The sequence below is a fragment of the Mytilus galloprovincialis genome, chromosome 10 (assembly GCF_965363235.1).
Source record: "Mytilus galloprovincialis chromosome 10, xbMytGall1.hap1.1, whole genome shotgun sequence".
NCBI lineage: Eukaryota > Metazoa > Mollusca > Bivalvia > Mytilida > Mytilidae > Mytilus > Mytilus galloprovincialis.
Window position 1 is genome coordinate 60974558 of NC_134847.1, and position 20013 is coordinate 60994570.

General features: G+C 31.2%; 1 protein-coding gene across 2 annotated transcripts in view; it reads left to right on the top strand.

Moving 5' to 3' along the window:
* LOC143048028 (popeye domain-containing protein 1-B-like) overlaps positions 1-20013 on the top strand; it is a 49114-nt gene that overhangs the window by 12959 nt on the left and 16142 nt on the right. The window lies entirely within an intron of this gene.

Consider the following 20013-nt stretch of genomic DNA (forward strand, 5'->3'; position numbering starts at 1 on the left):
GAAAATAATTGCTGAGTGGTCAGTTCTATAAACCGGTATAATTTTAGTATTTTTCATTAGTGAAAAAAGGTCTTCTAAAATTAAAAAATAATCTAAACGACTTTGTTTTATAGGTGAGGACCGACGCCAAGTATATTTCCTATCTTCTGGATCGCATGTACGCCAAGGGTCAAGTAGTTCAAATACATTCCAGTCACCACATAATAAAACACTTGTGTTTTTAAAGGATGAAATGTTCTGCATAATTATATCAAAGAATGAAGGTTCATCAGTATTATAACCATACAAACAGGCAAATCTCAATCTTTGTGAAAAGATTGTTAAATTTAAAACAATGTAACGACCATTATCATCAGTAACAGAATTATGCACAACAAACTTCAGACCCTTTTTAAACATAACAGAGACACCTGCACTCTTACTGTCTTTATGACTGAAAAAACATGTGCTTCCCCATTCATCCTCCCAGTTTTTTTTTCAATGTCTTTAATACTATGAGCTTCTTGGAAACACACTATTGAGGTATTTTTACTCTTAGCCCAATCATATACATCTGCCCTCTTTTTGGAATTTGTGAAAAGACCCCTCACATTCATTGATAATATAGTTACATTATTATCCATGATTATAGATGAAGTGATGTTTTAAAAACCATATAAGTAAGTTCATAAGTACAAATAGACAATTGTAACAAATTTGACATACACAAACATACACACATACAAACATAAGATGTTGCTTATTATTTTCTTAATTTATCCTTAAATGTATTAATTAATTTACAGTATGGCATGTAAAAATTATACATAATTCTATCAAAGGAATAGATGTTAAAAAGGTAGATAAAATTGAATATTTATATCATTATAAAAGAGGGACGAAAGATACCAAAGGGACAGTCAAACTCATAAATCTAAAACAAACTGACAACGCCATGGCTAAAAATGAAAAAGACAAACAAACAACAGCACATATGACACATCATAGAAAACTAAAGAATAAACAACACGAACCCCACCAAAAAACTAGGGGTGATCTCAGGTGCTCCGGAAGGGTAAGCAGATCCTGCTCCACATGCGACACCCGTCGTGTTGCTTATGTGATAACAAATCCGGTAAATAGTCTAATTCGGTAGGTCACATTGTAAAATGTTAGAGTTATTTCCCCTTTACTGTATAGTGTCAGTTTAATTTATTTTAAACAATTTTTTCAAGATGAATATCTCTTATATGTTTTACTACAAATGTATTTATATAGGAATATGTAATTCACGACTGATATAAAACACTTTTTATGTCAGCAATTATCTTTTACATTTATATCTATCTATTGAAAATAATAAAAGGCTGGACATTATTCAAAAATTAAATTAAATGATGTAACTGACTAAACCAGACTGATTAAGTTCCCTCTTTCAATTTATTTTTCATTTTTTCATCTGCATTGTCAAACAGGTCAAATCTTATTCTACTACTAGTTTCAGTTTTGGCATACACATTACAGTTGTAAAACCATACATTTTCAAATTTTTCAGTGTTTTTAAGTCTTGCCATAAGTCCAATATTGCGTTTTGTTATATCATCATGAAATTTAAGTTCATTTTTCAAGGATCTTTTTGTCGCATTATCCGTATTTTAGTGTCAGTGTTTCTAACCTTCACGATAACAGACTTCTGGTAACCTTCTTTTCCAGGTATTCTGTGGATGGCTAGCACATCACTGGGCTCAAAATTTGCATTTAGGTCACTATTTACTAGTTCAACAAAGGCTTTTTCAAGTTCTCATCCCTTTTTTCAGGAAAGTTGAGCATTCTTATGTTATGTTTTCGACTGTATTGCTCATTGTAATTTGCTAACTCTAATGCATCAATAGATCTGTTATTATTGTCACCAACCTTTTCCAATAAGTTCTCAATAACTCTATCTTTTGCCCTAATTCTTTCCCTCAGATCCTCATTCTCTATCATCAGTGTATAACTTATCATCAAGTTTTCCAGTTGCCTCCCTTATTTTACACTCAAACTTACTGGTGATCTTCTCATCAAAATGATTTAATAATTTCTGGACAATGTCACTAACTAAACTTTTTAAGTCCTTTTGTTGTACTAAATTAACCATAGCACTATTAAGATCAGTCTTTGTAACTGTACCCTCAAGAGATTTTTTAATTTCACTAAAATCATTTTGAATACCAGTCATGTCAATTCCTTCTACACTCTCATTTGCAACATCTGAATGGGATCGTTTGTTCTGCTTGGATGGTTTTTCCTTTGTAGAGTCTTTAGAAGAATCATTGCTCCCAGGCCTTTTAGATGCTAACATAGTTTGTACAGTTCTTACACCTTTATTATCCCCAGGCATGGTTGTAATACAGATAACACAGCTCAAAAATCAATAAATCACAAATACTTTTTCCAATCCAAAATATATAAATCCACTATAGTAAATCCATCTTTCAACAAAATGTGAAGAAAATCATATTCCGGTAAAGTCCATCAAATTCCAAACATCATGATATCATTTCCATAAATAAATTCCTTCAACGACCAGCTTTAAATTGCCAAAAACTGCAGAGCTAAAAAAACAACTCGCTACTCTATTGGCAGCCATCTTAATCCAAGTCATCCACATGATGATGTTAGCTTCACAAAAAAAAAAAAGAAAATAATAATATAAAGGTTTCCTTTTTGGCTGTAATTTATGCTCGGAAGGCATCGTTAGTAAAGCACTTATTGGATAAGCACATAATCAATTGATAAAATACGTACATTTAGCTTATATTACTTCCTGTCTTACTTGGGGACTTTAATAAGTCTGTTTAATACTTCTATGATTCATGTTTATAAGAGTTATCATCGTTGAATGCAATTTAAATATGAATGTTTATCATTTTCATATAAGCGAAAGGTTTAGCTAGCCATAAAACCAGGTTCAATCATTCATTTGTTTTCTTGAAATGTACTTTACCGTGTCAAGAACTTGACAGTTGTTATCAAATAGTTTCTTTCTATGTATGTTGTATTTTGTTTGTGTAGCAATTTACTGTTTCTGTTGTTCCATTTTGTTTCAACTTATAGTTTGGTTTTGCTTTGTGACCCGGATTTGTTTCCGCTTGATCGATTAATGACAGTTGAAACAGCGGTATACTACTGTTGCCTTTATTTGTATATTTTATTATGTTGTTCCTTTTATAAGGTTTTAAGATGCTTTCTGTTGGATAAATTCGATACACGATTCCTATTAATATTAGATCAAGTCAGATAATGAATATAAAATATTTTTCTATAATTAAGGTCTTGCATAATACATTATCTAGTCCATACAAATAAATCGGATGCCCATGTTGTGTTCATTATGTTGAGAAAAGTCAATTGGTGAAACCATTCATTTTTCGTCATTTTTATATCAGCACACGAAATTGTATTTAAAATATTACTGGTATGACGCTTTATTTCAAAATTAAGCTGAGTGGTTAAATGATTCATTATTTCTTCTGCTTTTTATAACTTTTTGCCGTTATACGATTGTTATGACAACAGTTTGCAATATGAATGTCATTTGCAAAATCGTTTAAAGAAGCCTACTATTGTTCAGTCTAAGGTGACTTCATATTTCAGTTCTTAACCTGATTACCTTTGAATAAGTAGCTTTTCCATTAAACAGTGCTGTAAATCAAAAGTTATGACAAATCCAAAGAAATATAGAACATCTTCGTCCTACAAATCAATGTGCTTGTCTGGTTGTTTTGTTTATTTCTTATCATGAAAATCATATTGCAGATTTAAAGCAAGCTAATGAGTACAGAACTACAAATATTTTCAAAATATTTTTATCAAATAGAGAGACACAGGAAATATAGGTCATCACGTGTTCCCTTGTGATTTATGAATATAAATCAATATGTGATATACGCTAGATAAGTTATTAATTGTTCATATATTCTAGATCTCTGTAGCAGAGAAAGAAGTAATGACAGACAAGTGAAACAAATTATCTAGACTTATTAATGAGTCCCTTTAGAAAGAACAAAGAGTAGTCAATTCTACGATAAAACGGTTAAACATAAAACACATGAATAAATATATCAGGAATACAGTCATCTCTGTTAATCACTTAATTTTGTTATGACAGACGTAAAATGCAAGATGAGAACATAAACAACTATGTTGTAAATATGTTTTGATAAAAGTATATAAAAAATGTGGAAAACCTTAAAACCAATGGAAATTCATTATATAGCTTAAATCTTGAAAAAAATGTGACTTAATAGAAAAATAGTTTATTATAGTTTTTTGATTAATGATCGGTCAAATTGTAAAACGTCAGTTACTCTTGGTAATAGTTGTAACGATATAAAATTTAGCTACATATTTCATTAGGTTTACAATTTAGTACAATTCACAAATTGTAAAAAAATGGATTTGATGTTTTTTTAACGTAAATCGTGATAATCTTTTGCGGATTCAAGCTGTTTTCTGTAATGTTCTCGTCTTGTTCGAAATACGTTCCAGTGGTAAGCACAAACTACTACAATGTTACAATACTGTGACCAGAAATATCTAAATTAGGCAGATAATTCTTTATACTGAAAGCAGTTATTGGTTCAGACAAAAAGCAAAGCTATTAATGAAACTTATTTTAATCTTCAACCTGTATTATGTAATTTAGTTAATTAGATTACGTTGTTGCATTCGTTAAACTGACATTTATCTGAAGGTATTAACTACAGCTGAGCTTAAAATTCTACAGCAAATAGTTAAACTTTGATGCCAATTCTGTTTTTCATTCCTACAATTAATTACCGGTTTTGTTATGCAATAGAAATGTTTATTAAGTGAAAGGATTGAACAATGATGATATATAATAAATCATAACGACAGTTTACCAGTACGTAATTTGATTTATGACAAAAGCAATACATTAACGTATTAGTATATGTTCAGACTTGATTTATAGAAAAGATGGGAGATTGGCATCCAGTAAAAACATATTTCAATCCTCCAAAGCAAACACATTTTCCGGTGATATTAGCTATAACTCTGCTTTCTACAAATGTTAACTTCCAAACTAACAGGAAATAACATTAATGACACGAACTTAAATGCTAAATTAAAGAAAAAAAAACAGATTAAAACATGCACAGTTATTAATACTGGATGTATTCAAACCAGGTATCATGTGTTTAATCACTGTAAATAATTTTGTAAGAACTTCAACAAAATAACAGTTGATGTTCATCCAAAATGCTCTACTGGGTTTATCAAACTATTTTGAAAGATTTGAGAAGCTATTTGAAGGAAAATGACATAGAAAAATATTTTAGATGAATTGGACTAATGTTGTGAAGGTAATTTTACATATCTGTATATATTGGAAAGAATGAAATGGATAAGTTAAAGTTTAACTGTTTAAAATGAAATTCACGGAAGCTTCGTTAAGCCTCGGTCACACCCTACCGGATAGCTCGAACGGACGCCTAACGGATAACTTTTTTCAATCCGTTCATGTCCGTTAAACGTCCGTTCTTATCCGTTGGAGTCCGTCCATATCCGTTACATATCCGTTAAGCCCACGTTTCTTCCGTCGACGTCCGTTCTGTCCGGTGGAAAATTTTGAGCATGTTCAAAACTTTGAACGGACGTCCAACGGATAAAATGACCGTTGAACGTCCGTTACGTGTCCGTTATACATCCATTGGAGGTCTGAAAGATAATTTCACCAACGGACTTCTACCGGGCGTTTAACGGATAAAACGGATGTTGAACGAATGAGAAACGGACTTCTACCGGACATATAACGGATAAAACGGAGAATGAACGGATCTGAAACGAATAAATGCCAATTGAAAATTTTGCTTCAAGAAATGACAATAATGGATATGTCAGATTTTTTTAGGTTCATGAATTCTTATCATTCATAATCGGTGTTAGAGTAAGGGCACGTCTTCACAATCAAGCAGCTCTTATTCAGGCCAGACATTGTCCATTTTTCCGTATATCTTGTCAATCCGTCTTAGCCGGTACGCTTCCGTTAGGTGTCCGTTTTATGCGTTACTCGTCCGTTGTATGTTAGTTCGACATCTGTTCTGTCCGGTACGTTTCCGTTTCTCGTACGTTGCATATCCGGTGTTTGTCCGTTAGGCATTCGTGACACTTCCGTTTTATTCGGTCAGTACATCAACGGACTCCCAATGGATAACAATTTTGTTAACGGACAACATTTATTTTCATCCGTTAGGCATCCGTTCGTGCTATCCGGTAAGGTGTGACCGAGGCTTTAGCCAAAACGCTCATTCGATAAGATTTTCATCTATTAATCAAATATGTGTGTATACCTTATTTCTCTTTCTTTTTTTATTGATTTTATTAAGTCAGTTAGATACAACAAGTTGATGTTTTTAAAAATGATCATTGTTATGAACATTTCAGACCTTTTTCATTACTATTATACTAACAGACATAATTGCACTTTTCAGTCTTTTTGTTCGACGCATGACCAATAAACCTGTATGTCTTCTTCAGTTTGTATTTTTTTTTTTTTGTCGTTATTTATTTCTGATGTCAACAGCTTATCATCCACAATCGTAAATTTTAAATTGCATATGTATCATACAGTCTTTGGTGTTTTCATATTTCAATCCAAAACCTAATGAACTTTAGTTTCCCCTGAAATAGTGAATTAAATCAAATATATGAAAATTCCAATATGGACCATTGATGTGTTGTGAATTAATGCGCCTGCATGGTGTTTAAAATAGTTGGTTCTTTTGTTGTCATGAAAACACTATTACTGATTGAAAATGAGTTTTTTACTAATTAGTACAAAACTATAAATAATGTCAGAAGAAATGGGAGAACAGAACAAATGTAGAAAACGCATGTCCCTATGATATATTTAATGTTTATTTATGAATAGATGACTGATACACGTTCAATTAGTAACTTGTTGATCATAAACCCCAAATTACTGCTGCAAAAACATATTAATGTTTGACAAATGATCTAAACTTATACTTGAGATAACAACGAATAGTATATTTTTTTCTTTAAAAATGTCCTGTACCAAGTCAGGAAAATGGCCATTGTTATATCATAGTTCGTTTCTGTGTGTGTAACATTTTTACGTTGTGTTTCCGTTGTGTCGTTTGTTTTCTCCTATTTTTGAGTGTGAATTCACATTACTATAAGACGTGCCACGGTACTTTTCTATCCCAAATTCATGTATTTGGTTTTGATGTTATATTGGTTATTCTCATCGGATGTTGTCTAATGCTTAGTCCTTTGCTGTGTGTGTTACATTTTAATGTTGTGTCGTTGTTCTCCTCTAATATTTAATGCGTTTCCCTCAGTTTTAGTTTGTTACCCCGATTTTGTTGTTTGTCCATAAATTTTTGAGTTTTGAACAGCGGTATACTACTGTTGACTTTATTTCTAGGAGAAAACAATTTAAGAGAAAACAAAAAACAAATGGATATAAAATTGTACAGTTTGTATCCCAAGTGTAGAAAAAGCATAAAATTCATTATACGACCTTTATTAGTTTACAAGAATAGAAGTATCTTTCGTGATACACTATTTTAAACTCATTATTCAAATTTGGAATTCAATATTCACAACAGTCAGTTATAAATATTTGTAAAGCTTCTTTACTATGAATATATATTTAAATAATGTAATAGGTATGGTTGCTTATGATATAAACATCCATTACCAAAAGCCAAAGAATAGTCTATGTCATTCAAACTTCTTTACCATTTGGGTAACCCCCAACGTGTATAATACGGGAAACAATTCAAAATATAAATAGGGCCTGATTTATATAACAACTATGGAAACTGTAAAAAAAAATCAGCTTGATATTTTGATTCATTAAATTTGTAATAGTCACATCAACCTGATCACAGAAAGACAGAGTCATTAAGTACAGATCTGATACAACCCGTAGAATGGCCTACAGCCAAATCTCAATACATAAATTAACGGTGTTCTCCCAGACTAAAGAGAACGAAAAATCGTGTCTCATCACGTTAATTTAAGTATATAGTTTCTCGTGTATAACTTAAATATTCGAGTCATGAAAAGAATAACCAGTTTGAACAATAGATCATATTGCAAAATTCGAAGTTGTGTGCCATGTTTTGAACAGAATGGAACGGTTTGTGACCTAGAAGTTAATGAGTACCTGCAAGTTGTACGCGTATTACCACGTTGAATTAAACATCCCCACCGAAAATTCAAAACGATCGTTTACTATTGCATTTACCTCACATGATACACAAGGAACCTAATGTTTGTCAAGTCATGTATTAAATTATTTTATAAGTCATCAACGATACAAAGCCTTTATATTTTTGACGGCAGACGCACGTTTCATCTAAACAAGATTTATCAGTGGCATTTGTTCACAATGGTCCAAGTCGTCAAGCTATTGTATCACTGGCCTGTTAACAGTGGGGTTGTGAGTTCAAATCCCGCCCGAGGAGAGTGTCCTTGACTATAATCTTAAATTGATTAGTAAAGTCAGCTTTGTAATCGAATGACAGTAATTTTTCCCTCTGGACACTTCGCAGCTTCCATTAAAAACTGACTGCATTGAAATAACATAATATGGCTTAAAGTGACATTAAACACCAATTAATTGATCAATCAATCAATAAATCAATCGAAGGTTTCATTTAACCAGCACAATAAACTATTTGAACAAAATATTGATAAATAAAAATATCAAATCTATTTTGAAGGGCATTGTTAAATAAAAAAATTACGCATTGTGAGAATTGGCGATAGAATATTCGTTAGATTTACAAAAGCTTATATCCAACTACTTCTACCTGAGTGAAAAGACCAGACCACAATTTAATATCGTTCTCGTTTGTCTCATCGAATATATGATTTAATTGAGAGAAGACAGAGAGGGCAAATGTTTGATAACAATAAGAAAGTTAGAAGACAGAACACTAACTGTCAAACATGCCCTATTAATAATTATTCTCGTCTTTTGGTTTCTGGTGAATAAATTCCCGCTAAAAGTCAGGGATATGACCGTTGTATAACATTCGTTTGATTTGTATAAGCCTTTGAATTTGCAATTTGATACGGGACTTTCCGTTTTGAATTCTCTTGGAGTTCAGCATTTTTGTTATACTACTTTTCATTGATCATGATCTGCTGTTTTTAAATAAAATTGATGATAAGGAAGAAAAAGTCCTTATGTAGCAAATATAAGATAAAATGCCTAGCATCAATATCACTACAATCAGTATTACCACTGCTATTTTCAATACATCAATGTAAATTACTATCAAATGAAAATAACACTAAACAGCTGGTTCTGTGTTCGAAACACTCACAAGAGTGTCTATCAATGTTAAATAAAGACAAGTATTCAATTTAATTTAACTGTATATACAACATTCTTGTGTATGATTTCTTTGAGATATATTGAAGTATTATCTTATTAGTTTTAATGCTCTCGAGAAGGCAATCCACAAGTTATAACATTCAAATGAGAGAAAAATTAGATTGTGGTACAAACATATAATAATTAAGCATCAAAGGTTCACATAATACTCGCTAAGATGACAATAAATGATATAACATAATATTATATTATCTATTTTGTTTTACATGGAAAATGCAATCATTTGTACTTGAATAAGATTTTCTACAGATTTGAATAACAAAAAGTTTTGTTATCTAACCTTTAAAATCAATTACTTACATAAATTCTTACATAAATCTTATGAAAACTAGAAATTAACCAAATGTTACAATCAATTTTTTTTTTCAAGACAAAAATTTAAAGAACATGTTGAGGTTTATCATTTTCTGCTTTTAATAGTAGTGCTACATATTAAAAGCAAGCATGATTTCACGTTTCGTTTCATTTATTGTCGAATATGGATGAGAAGCAATCCAGAAATAAAAGTTTCGTTTCGATGTTATCAAATGGCTTAAAAACAAAAGAGACTGTTGTAAGATATGGCACCCAATGGGTTCATTAAAAAACTAAAATCGCTCATCTATAATCAAAATGTAGTTGTTTCAGATATAGCTATGATTATTCTGAAAACAAAATGCACCCATATCATCTAAAACTTCGTTTTTTTGGCAGGACTGATACCATCTTCTTACCAGAAACGTGGCGTTGAAGTGTAGCCATTTTCTTCGCTGGTAAATGTTACAATCTACTGTAGCTATTACTAAGGAAATGTGTGTTCTTGTTTCTACGGAGGAGTGAAATTATTCGAAATTAAGGGTTTTGAAATCTTCCATTAAAACAAAAATACGGTTAAGTAAACAGGTTTTATGGGCACCTACAAAACAGAATTACAAGTATTTAATTTGCTTTAAGTCTGTTTACTGAACAGTAAATAGAAAGAACTATTAATTTTGACATTTTACAGTTGGACCTATTTCAAATCATGAATGGCTTAAGTATAAAGATGCCTCTTTTATATTGAATATAAATTGCAAAAGAAAAGTAATACCACGTCAACATTTGTAAAACCAAACTGATATCTAACATTTATGTCGTGAAATCCATTGCTCGTCTTTTGTGTAGACATATAAACAAGAACATCAATATGTTCTGAATATTGCAGCTATAAATTGTTTTAAGATGATTTACAATGGAGCAACGAGAAAATGCAATAAAGTCTATGTCACTTCCTATTGCCATACAAGAAAGGTCAGTATTTAAAAGAAAAGCAACAACAAGTAAGGAGTAGAGATATTATATACATTAAAACAACTATCCACAAAGAGTGTATTACCGTATAGTATTTTACAAAAACAACCTGATGATCTTACGTGAGGCAATAAGATACCGACATGATTAACAGCCTATTTTCTGGAATGTCCCGCCGAAAAAATAATAAATTACTTGTGAACTAAGGTTCAATTTCTGCCAGGCATGGAGGACCTTCAATACATTTTGCTTTGGGTAATATACCTCTTCAATTTTCTTCGAATTTAAACTTCCCCTGTTTTTTGCTATGAGGAAAACTTGGTATTACTGTCAAGGATGTTTAACACAAGGCAGAAATATCATTAGTCGTGATTGGTAAAGCGTTTTTGATTTTTTAAATCTTGATTCTGTATTTCGTAATTGATTCGGCATTCCAATTATTTTGATTCGAGCGTCACGTAATTGTTATGTAAGGTTTGTATCTTTGAATTCTAGAAACGATATCAAAACATATTTATCACTTGATACGTAATGCAACTTTTTTATATCCTCGGTTACGGACGTGACATCGGGAAGGTAAGAGATGCAATGTTATTTACTCATGTCGATGATGTTCATTTATAATATATTATCTCGCGTAGCTGTTATTCTTTTTCTAATAACATCATACAGTCTGCTTAAACAGATCATTCTATCTCCTAATTTGATAAAAGGGACCATACAAAAATTTCACTCATAAATACAGATCGTTAAAGACAGACATTTTTACCGTCATTTATATAAGCCGCTATCACATAAACAAATAAAATCAGCAAAAGTGCAATGTCTGAACATAATTACTATCTACTTATATCAGTGTTTTATTTTTTTTTTTTTCTTGTTTATTTTTCTTATTGGCATTGGACTTTAAACCTTGGGCGGCTTATTCAGACTCTTAAAGTACCTATTGCTGGCTGAATAAAGTTCACTTGGGAAGACGATTTCTATTTTCTGTATGTAAATAGCCTTGTAAATAACCATACTTCTTGACAACTAGGAAGAAAGCTATCGTTTTAATATTTATACCATGATTTTATTATTTAGACTCTAGCAATAAACACTTTCTTTGCTGACTCGAATTCACAGGGGCATAAAGTTTTCATGTAAATAACCTTGTGAATAAGAATATATATTGACAATTAAAAACCAAATGTTCAGAGAATAATTGAAAGTCTTTCCAACAGTAAAGATCTATTTTGATATTGAAATATAAAAAATCAGTTTAAAATGTCAGTTCCTATGGCTTTATGATATAAACATATGAATTTAAAGCAAGGTCAAAATCTAGCACGTCCTATTAACCTATGACCTTGACTTCAATTTTAAAACCAAAGACCTCATATCGAAAGACTCTAGGTCTTTAATATCTTTGGTTAATGAGTTATACAACTTAACGCATAATCCTAAATATAAGATGGGCGAAAACTCTCATTTATTGTCTACGCACCCTTTCAACCAAAATTAAGTAGCTACGACATGTCGCAACTAACAATTGAGTAAACATAATTTGTCGATATGTTATACGGTTTTTGAAAATAAGTAAAAATAAGCCTTAATCTTTGACCTTATTCCCTTTTTTTGAACCAAGGACCTAAAATCAGAAGACCTTAAGCGTATATCACTTATGGTTTACCAGTTAAAATTGCATATCACTAATATCAAATGCATGAATTTGTTGTAATCTTTTACGGTTGCGAAGGATTAGTGGACACAAGAAAAACAGTGTTTTTGGAGATAACTCTTACAACGTAAAGTCTGTGGTTCAATGGTGTAAGTTTTTAATGCTTGTAAACTGTTCGATATCATACACGTTATATCTAAGCGACATCTTGTGAAATAACGTTACCCCACAAGAGCAAAATTAAGGTGGAAGAAAAAAAATAATAATCAGAACAAATCCAATAGGTCTTTCAACGGAAACTACGAAGAAAAGTTATTTCCGAATATATAATGAGTTTAGACGGGCCATTCTGTATCAACTATGAAAGTATGTCATATGCATTTATGGTATGCAATGCAAGTTCATACCCTTACATTTCTTAGACGTGTTGTTTCTTTAATTTGACAAGTAAAGTCAGACTATTGAGAAATAATTCCGTAAATAGTTTTTTTTTATTCAATTGAACTATTCCAGTATGAATAGTGTTAAGGTACTTTAATCTTTATATGGTTTATGTAAAGCAGTCTATTTCTGATAGTGTAAAAGTCGATGTATTCAATTCGGCATTCCGTCAATCAGATGAATGTCATAATTATGAATAATTAGTGTTGCTTAAAATCAAATACTTATGTCAAACATAGTCAAAAAATAGTCAATGCTGAAAAGGAAAAAAAAACATAATATAACACCAAATAAGATAGTTTGTCATATACATATATCAGGCCTGATGAGTATCATTCGAAATTAAATAACTTTTTCATTATTTTAAAATTTCAAATGTACTAGTATCAAGATAATACCACGTGAGAACTCTAGCATATGATTTCGGCGCGGTTATAAGAATTCCTGTTTTTAAATGACAGTAAATGATAAGTATTGTTTGTAAATTCGTGCTTTGTGTCGTTGATGAACTGGCAAAGCGGAAGTTGCGATTATGTCTATCTTTGTCCCAGATGTAATTCTGACAAAGTGTGATACGTTGTATCATTGGTGCTTGATACAGTGGTGCCACGGTTGTACTTTTTGAGACTTACTGACAAGACGGTAGCTGCGAGTGTGCCTGTCGTTGTCCTAGATATACTTCCAGTAGTAAGTGAGACGGTTGTACATCTGTTCTTGATAATGTGGCACCAATTGTCTAATTAAACTCATCCTAGATACCAGGAATGAAATTTTGTATTTGCGTGAAACCCATGTTTCGTCTACAAAAGACTTATCAATGACGCTCGAATAAAAACAAAGTTTATAAGGCCAAATCAAGTTGAAGAGCGTTGAGGACCAAAAACTCCTAAAAAATGCCAAATACAGCTAAGGTTATCTATTGCTGTGGTAGAAAAGCCTTAGTATTTTAAAAAAATTGTAAACTGTTAGTTATAATTATGATCATATCAATATTTATTCATGTCAACACAGAAGTGCTGATTACTGGGCTGATGATATCCTCACGAGAGGGGAATACAAACTCCCCCAGCAGTGTCATGCTGTTGTAAATAAACTCTTCATAAATACCAGGAATGAAATTTTGTATTTACGTCAGACCGCGTTTCGTCTACAAAAAACTCAACATTTACGTTTGAATAAAAAAAAGCTTCTGGATTCGGAATTCTTAACATGTCCTAATGTATATATATATAAAAAAAACATGTCCTAATGTATATATAAAAAGCATGTCATAATGTATATATAGCAAAACAAAGATTATTAATTTGTTTCAGTTTCGAAAAAGAAATAAACTGAATGAAAGATTGTGATTTTTCAAAACTGTTGATCAATGTTTATTGGTCGGTAATAACAAATGGTAATACATGTACTTGTGTGGATTTGTCATTTAACTGCAGAAGCCTGAGGATAAAACTGTTACTCACGTTATTTCTCAAAAAAGCAGTATATTTCATGACATTCAGACATGCTGTATAATAAATCAGCATTAACGAATGTCTGTTCTTTTTTCAGATCTGTTTACAACAATTGAAGAATTTATTACATTCTGTGGTTGCATCCCATGACTTTTTAATTTATACCTCTGAAATAGATGATGATCGAACATCAAGCAACACTAGCTTTATAAAATTTATTATCAAAGAAACACAACATTTTCCAACTCATCAATTTTAAAGTCAATGATTGTCATTGTTAGTATAATTGAAATGATGTATTTTAATCTTAGAATTTCTTCAGTAAGTAATGACATTGTCCTTAATCTTTAAATCTTCAGTTGCAACTTCCTTAGGCTACGTAGACCTAAAATAATAGATTGATTTTTCTATTTTGCCGTTTTGTAATTTGATACTCTTATATTTGCCATGATAACCATTTATGATCACGAGCGTGCCTGATTGAGAATATTCAAGACTGCTGAAATGTTCGTTACACTTTAGAATTTTATTTTACCAAAGGCATCGCATAAAATGATTAGTTATTTGAAACACTAAGGATGTTGTTAACTACCCTAGTCGAATCGAGACTTTGCAACATTTCATGCTGTTTGATTTGGCTTTCAAACTGTTCGACGCCGCTGACGAGCTTTGTAAAGACGGAACGTGTATCTGGCGTACCAACTTAAAATCCTTTTATGTTTTAGTTTTCACAACCACTTGACGGATGCTCTTGTTGGTGTTTTTTTCTCTAGGCTATCATCGCCAGTCGAGTAATTGAAAATTTTGTGGTGACATGAAATATAACTGATGTATTCTTTCCTGTAAATTAAATGTTTATAACACTATAACATAATGAGTTTTTTTAACATTAGTGTTTTTCTACACTAACTGCATATGGCACAACATTTCGAAGAGTTTTGGCGTTCAATGATCTTGAACTGCATATTTGATTTGGCCATCCATGTAGGTTTTTTTTTTTTTGTAACTGCCACTGATTGGTATTGCAAATACCAAACGCTCGTCGTTCGTTTCGACCGTGGACGTAATCTTTGAAAACGTTTTGTATTGACCTGGTGGGTTTCATCTTTTCAGATCTGTTGATCAACAGATATAGATATTTTAACTCGAAAGTATAAGACACGAATATATGTTTGCTCAATAAAATTTACACAAGAATGAACTTATGAAAGAAATATTACTGAAATGAAATAAAAGGTATGCAAATTTTCTGTTAACATATCTAAGGACATAACCGGATTTGTCACGAATCATCTGACATTTCACTAGACAATAATCAATAAAGAAATACGTTTTTTTTTTTGTAAATAAGGCAATGCTCTTTTTGGCCAGTTTACTAGACACTTTCCGAAGTTTTTTCGAAAACGACAAATCTCATAAAAATTATCTAAACTTATCGAAAACTGAAAAAAGTCACATAACTTGATTATATAAAGAGGAAATGTAAACAAAAATAAAATAAATGTTATATTTTAATCGTTTAATGCCTGTACCAAGTCAAAAATATGACATTGTTTTCAATTCGTTTGATGTGTTTCAACTTCTGATTTGCCATTTGCTGAGAGACTTTCCTTTCAGGATTTTCCTCAGAGTTCGGATTTTTTGTTATTTAACTTTTGATTGGATTTGATTTTATTCCTTTCAACAATTGTTTGTGATGTGTGGTGATTTAATCAGTTATGTTATACCATGCTGATTATATAAATTGTAAGACTGTCACAGATTTTGGAGATATAACATGATATGTTCAGAACTAAAATAGAAACCACGCATGTTAAATGGATAATCAACATTGCATAGTGATGTTTTAACAGATGTCAAGTTCGAACATTTTAGTGATATTAAAGTCTATTGCAGGAATTATATGATGTTTTTGAAATCCTTTTGATTACATCTACTCTTTGTTGTTTTGTTTTCAGATTAGAGAAAACATATTCAACTTGTCTGATTATACTGATTATATCACCAAACTGTATTTGACAAAACCTTCTGCAAAATTTAGTCCTCAACGCTCTCTAACGTACTTTCGTTTGCACTTTATTGATTCCAGCGTGACTAATGAGTCTTTTTTGGCTACATAGTCTACAAATTATAAATTTAATACAAGTACAGAGTTTTTTTCATACAGCTAGCTTCAACGTAAATCCTTGATTCAACACTGTCTTTCTGGTTTCATTTGTATTTTGTTTTTATGTTTTGAATTCTTTTGATTCCGTAACTGCAAAAAAACACAAGAAGACTTTTAGGCTAACATTACCCTAAAAGTTGATTAGCCAGCCTGGACATTTTAGCTATTGACTGTCAGAACTATATTTAGCATAAGCAATGAAGCATTTGAGAGGAGTTTTCGTATTGATTCCCTTTTTTTGGGCATAGTAATACAGTATGATGGTCATTGGAGACATTAAGTTAAACTTCAGATTTATGTAGACTGGATGAGCAATACTTAGTTCAGAAAAAATAGTCACATAAGACATGTATATAAAAGTCATATATGTCATGACTGTAGGAACAAATATATAAGAAATTGTCTATGTTTCTATAATAATTGTCAGATACCAAATAAATTGGTCGAAAAAAGTAAAATCACAAGAATACAAAGATGAAAGTCCCTAATCAAAGTCATTTTACACCAGTTGATAACGTACATTGCTTTTTTCTTATTTTATCATCAAAGCATTATGTCATACGCGATTTTCAAAACTCATCAGTACAAAATTATCGAGCATTAAACGAATTATGTAAGGCTATTATGGCAATATAAAGTATATTTTACATCACATTTGCATGTCTGAAGCTCATAGAAAGCAACGATTAATATTGCACTGTACATTAATCCTCTTTGAAGTTATCTCATCCAGAAATATGAATTTTGATTCTTTCTCGTAGTCGGTAAATTGATCACATCGTTACTATATAATAGATATAGGCAGATGTGGTATGAGTGCCAATGAGCCAACTCTCCATCAAAATAATAATTTATAAAAGTAAACCATTATAGGTCAATGTACGGCCTTCAACACGGAGCCTTGGCTCACACCGAAAAACAAGCTATAAAGGGCCCCAAAATTACTAGTGTAAAAAACTATTCAAACGGGAAAACCAACAGTCTAATCTATATAAAAAAAAACGAGAAACGAGAAACACGTATAAATTACATAAACAAACGACAACTACTGTACATCAGATTCCTGACTTAGGACAGGTGCAAACATTTGCAGCGGGATTAAACGTTTTAAGTTTATAAGTACATTTTGTGGAGCGTACATTTCGAAATATTGTATAATGTGTGTCATATGTCAGATTGTCTTCGACAATAAAATGTATGTTAGCTTACTTTTAAACTAGTCATACAGCTGTTATGTTTTCCTGTTACCTTTTTATTAAACATGGGACGTTTCAAAATGTTCTATTGTTTGAACCTTTTCAAAATTTTGCCCAAAATTCATTTTTCTTTATGAGCGCTCAAAAACATGTGTTAACACATTTAAAGCAATAGATTTAGTTGTTTGTTGTCTTAAATAAAGGCAGCAGTAGTATACCGTTGTTCGAAACTCATAAATCGATAGAAAAAAAACAAATCCGGGTTACAAACTGAAACTGAGGGAAACGAATTACATATTTGTTATTCGTTTATAGATGTTTTCAAAAAATCTGGTCATACAGTTTTCTAGATTTATTTCCCATTTCACACAATATTGGGGCCTTTTATAGCTGAACATGGTAAAAAAATTGAAAACAACACGTTAAATAATTTCTTGCGTCCGACGCGCTTTTCTAGATTTACCTTCATCAGGAAACGCTCAAAGCCAAACATTTGAAATCCGAAGATAGGTAAGTACCGAAAATCGTTGAAGAGCTATATGTCAAAATTACCTAAAATAAATAGCCAAATTCATCTAAAGCAAACTTTGCCTGAGGGAGTTGAAACCTTTGTTTGTTTTTTGGTATAAATGTCTGGTAAATTATAACGTCCAATAAGTCAGCATGGCAGAAATAGTCTGTTTACTCCTTTTACTTACATGTCCGATTGTGGTTTGTATCCTCGTTCCTTCCTTCATACTCTGATAGATTATTGTCTTAATGACAAGCATATGTCTAATCTTCAATGTTTAGTCAATTTGTGGTACCTTTGGCATGGCTAGGTATTTATACTTGCCCCCTATGTGTTATAGTACTTTAGACATTTTTGTATTCGTGTCTTTCTTTTTCGTTTATACCTTTGTCTATAAAATGTTAATATACCATTTCGTATTACTTTGTTTCAATAGCTATTTGTTTTATTGTGAATACGATTATAACACAATGATGACTGATTTATCCCAAATTTTTGACATCTTCATCTCTATTGAGTTTTTTTTTTTTTTTTTTTTTTTTTTTTTTTTTTTTTTTTTTTTTTTTTTGCTGACGCATCGATATCGTTGTCAATATTAGGGAATGCAATAGGACTGCCATGCAAGTGGCAGGTTTTGTTAGGTATAAAACCAAGTTTAATTAATTCACAATTTTTCTACATAAGGAATTGACTTATCAAGTTAAGAATATGACAATTGTTTTCCGTTTGTTTGATGAGTTTGAGCTTTTGATTTTGCCATTTGATAGAGGGCTTTCCTTTTTGAAATTTCCTTTAAAATTTGAGTTCGGTATTTTTGTTATCTTACTTTTTGGTTAGATCTATGTTTTTGTTTTCCGTTTATTTACTTTATAGCATAACTGTTATTTTTTTTTAATTTTCAATAAATCTTGGTTATTTTGAAGTCTTGATATTGCGAGTCTACCAGGAAAACAATTTGGTACATTACCAACCGATGGAAACGTGAACAAATAGTTCAATTAATGTGTAATAAATAGTTTCGTTAACATTCATTTAGATATCCGTTTAAGTACGCTGAGTTTGAAAACATAATGTATCTAAATCGCTAATTGAAACGTATTCGCACTGCTTTGTCTAGACAATTCATGTATCAATGATGGCATAAACTTAAATCACATTTTCCGTTAGTGCCAATTATGTGGAGGGTGTTAAATTAATAGTTTAATCTTCAAGTTTTGTTTATCTGTATACTTCAAACACTTGCATATGAGAAACGGCAAAAAGATGAATGAAAGAAACACAATCTTTAGTGTAATTTTCTCACACAAAAACTATCCCTTTCTGAGGAAAACGACTGAAAGCTATACTTAACATGTTTTAACATTATTTCTGATCTATTTTTAATGTTAAATCCATTAATCTCTTTGCATTATGCACCTATTGTTTGTTTGTTATATTATTTGGTATTTGAATAGTTTTATTCTCTTTTCATATGCACTCATTGGTTTAACGCTATTTGAAAAAACGAACTAATTCTTTATGCGCCCGTTGTTTTCAAAGCATGGATACTCTTTATTAATGCTATATTTGTAAATCTACAAGGTAGATTGGCAAATCTTTTATAAGAAAACTTATTGTATAAAATTATAACTCAATCTTGTTCTAGCAGCTTTAATGATGTTTTCAATTGCGATTTTGGTTTCCTATAACAGAAGTAATACAATTAACGTTCCAAAAATCGATTAATTCCGTAAAAAAATCCTACAGATAAAAAATCAGTTTTGACGAAACTGTGATAACCGTTTTATTTATAAGTCAGTTGAGATTTGAATATAAATTACATTGTTCCTGATTACTTCGCTCAATAGCATGTCAAAATCAACTGTACAATTTGTTCTAGTAAGTCTCCATGCTTGAT